Here is a 3,618-nt window from a genome sequence, read left to right on the forward strand (position 1 = left end):
AGTTATGCCTACTAAGAGTGGTTGATAATTCTAGGCAGCAACATTTGTTGGAACCACTTTTTTTTGCCAGGAAGACCATTACTCCAAGGCACCCAGGCCTCTGACTCTTAGCGCACACAGATTACGCAGCGCTGCACAGAACTTACCAAATCGGTCCCTGTCCCAAATGGGGCTCACAATCTAATCAACCTACCAATATGTTTTAGAGTGCGGGAAGGAAACCGGAGGACCCGGAGGAAACCCACACAAACACTTGTGAGCCAAAGAATGATTATATGGGCAGGGGACATTTCCCCCTGACGCTTTGTACTGTTATTTCTGTATGACCTTTTGTATGACTGTTTTGTGTCGTACCACTGTATTGCTGTTATTAGCATTACTATTGTATTTTGTTTTATGCTCACTTTTAATAAAACCAGTTTAAAAACAAATTACATTATCGAGTAAAGAAAAGTGGGTGACCCCATAACAATACATAACAATTTCAATTATCCTTATAGAAATAGCTCCTATGATCTATTTTTCCCTAGGACTGTGTAAATTACTAGAAGATATCTTCACCAACATGAAACTTGTCGCCAGAATCAAAAAAGAGACCCAGATGTCTTTTCAATTCAAATCCCATGGAGTCCTGTAACATACTGGTCCGAACCCAGTGAAGACGGCTTCTTATGTGTTATAATGAATGCTATTACCTGGATATTTGGCTTTTATTCATTGGTAACAAAGAAGAAAGCCCTTCTGTTTCACTAAAGAATGCAGTTGACCACAAAAATAGGAACTTAAAGCTAAAACCTCTGCCAATTACCATAAATAGAAATCCCAAACTTGAGTTTGCCAAGTACTTACAGCCTCTCTCCAAGTTTAGTACAACTATTTGTCTAAGGCACCTTTGTTTACTGACACAATGGAGCAGAAAGCCGAAAAAGAGAACGAGGCAGAGGTCTGAGAGTCCAGGAGAATAGTGCTGATAATACTAGATGTAGGGGGCCAGGACTCTTCTAATAATTGGAAGGCCACATCTGGAAGGAATGCAAGATATTCCGTGCACAAGTACCATCCACTGTATACTGGCCATTGATGATTAATGAAGGTTTAGATCAGATATCAACAAATCCCATGTAAGATAATGGTCATCTCCTGTCCAAAGCATCTATTGGCGTTTCCCATTTCAATCACTCATTGGGTTATATATTGGTAGGTATGTCACAAATATGCAAACTACATAAACTATCACAGTTTATGGATAATGTCTCCAGTCTCTCTGGTCTTGTGAAGTTTCCACATATCAATCATGGTCCTGATGAAGGGCATCTCTACGTGTGTATGTGCCATGCCAGGACTGCGGCTCCAGGTGTTCATAAGAGAAAGATGGTCTCTCGCATTATGGATAATTTTGTGTTTACTTAACTTACACATTTCTCAAAAGTAGATAAAAAAAGAAAGATTCCTAAATAATTCAGGTAAAATAACAAAAGGTTTTTCTAGAATAATCATTCCTTTTTTTTCCAGTGTCATTGAGTCTGAATAGGTTCAGTAAATGAGCGAAGGATTGTTACAGGCAATAAGAACAAAAATGTATATCATTACGTATAAGGAACAATCACTAGCCAGGTGATCACTTCTTACATTTGGGGCTAAGGATTGAGTGGTCGTCAAGGAAAGCCATAAGTGTACGTTGGAGTGTGAGCAGTCGGCTCCAGGTTTCAGTAGGCCCCTGGATGACAGAGCCTCAGTGGGCCCCTTTGCAGTGAACTCACATGGCAACATTAAGAATTCAGAAACTAAAACATTCCCATGTTCCCTAAAATAGTCCCTAGTTTAACATACCAGACAGCCCCCTCATGATTATTTTATATAAAGCCCCCCTCACCCTCATAGATTCCTTATGTACAGTCTTATGTGGGCCCCCCAGGAACTCTGGGCCGTGGGTATTGCCCAGGTATGCCCAGTGCTGGCGCTGCCACTCAGTGTGAGTGAGCCCTTTGTCCTCCCTTGGAGGCAATTTGATTGTCACTGCTAAAGCAGATGTAATGTGGTTACCGCCACACCAAGTCTTTCTCCTGCAAAAGGCTCAAGTTTATTGTTTCTCACCACCTTAATGGGGAGGGCTCTACCTTCACATCCAAATTTCTCCACATAGAGTTGCATCACAGAGAGAATATGAAAGGCAATGTTTGCTTGTTTCGAGGAAAATTTGGAAATAGTTTGGTGGTGGGTCTAAGTGGACACTTCTATAAGTAATATGAATTTTGTGTTTTCATGTTTTAAAGGGATCCTGTCATCAGGATCACACATTTTGACCTAATGACAGCTTCCCATGGACTTTTTAATATTAAGTCTCAATTTGCTTCTATAATTATCAATGCTGGTTCCAATGAACTTTAAAAGAATATAAAAGTTACCTGGCTTCTGCCCGAGTATGGGACCTCCGAGTCCCTGTTTCCTCATCATTATCTCCTCTGTTCTGCTAGCTCTTCCTCCCTCCTCATGGCAACCATTAGCTGATCCCAGGCTCCAAACAAATCTCTGTAAGCTGGCATCTGCTGGAGGGAAGAGGGAGGAAGGAAGAGGTAGAGAGCTAGCAGAGCAGAGAAGAGATAATGATGATGAAAGAACGACTCGGACAACCCATGAATCGATGCAGTTTGCTGGCAGGGAGCCAGATAACTTTTATATACTTTTAAAAGTGAGTGAATTATATACCTTTTTTGTTATTTATAAAAGCAGATTGGGAAATAGTATAAAAAAGGCTAAGGGAACCTAAGTTAAGTTGCATATCAGACTTGCTGTTACTTTTTTGTACTGTCCCAATTTTGATCTATAAAAAACAAACAGCAGTGGGGTTGTTTCAGTACAAGTATCCTTAGAATACGCCATCAATGTCTGATTTATAAGGGTTTGTTCATTGTGCTCTGTCCCTTTCCCGTCCATAAGCTGTCATAGATTTTTATGAGATGATGAATGCTTGACCACTGGCTTATAACGTTCTTTAATAAATAAAAATGCAGAAATAACAAAATTCTCCATAAGCTTATCTTTTCAATTTGTTATTGTGCAATGGCCAGCACTCGGCACATCTCTCTGACACATCATACATTTGCAGTGACAACTTTATATTGCTGGCAACATGTGATCTTCTGCTGTCAGGATGTAAATGCCACAAAAATGTAACAATAAATAGACTAGAACCCGGAATCAAATATAAACTTTACACTCCGTATGAGAAGTGAATGGACATGAGACATATAAAAGAATAGCGCTTCTTAAACTGAGATTTATCTTGGCATATAAAAGGGTTGATGAACATGTTACAACAGCTGTGGGTCAGAGGTTGCCCATCCTTAAGGAGTATTACTAGAGTACTGTAACACAGAGGAGTGAATATGTTTTCTTCTTATCAATTTGAATCCGACAAGATAAAAGGATATAAGAATTTATGTCCTGATTCCAGTAGGTTATTACGTATAGAACAGGTATATCCTGCCGAATAGTGGGACACGTATCAGTGTATCCCATGTTCTTATGTTACCATTGCTCATAGTTGTACACACAACATCCTCCTCTCTGCACAGGGAGGGAGGCGAAACTCACATTCCACCCAGTGAGAAGCCGGGG

This window comes from Engystomops pustulosus, chromosome 5 (assembly GCF_040894005.1).
Source record: "Engystomops pustulosus chromosome 5, aEngPut4.maternal, whole genome shotgun sequence".
In the NCBI taxonomy this organism is placed as follows: Eukaryota; Metazoa; Chordata; class Amphibia; order Anura; family Leptodactylidae; genus Engystomops; species Engystomops pustulosus.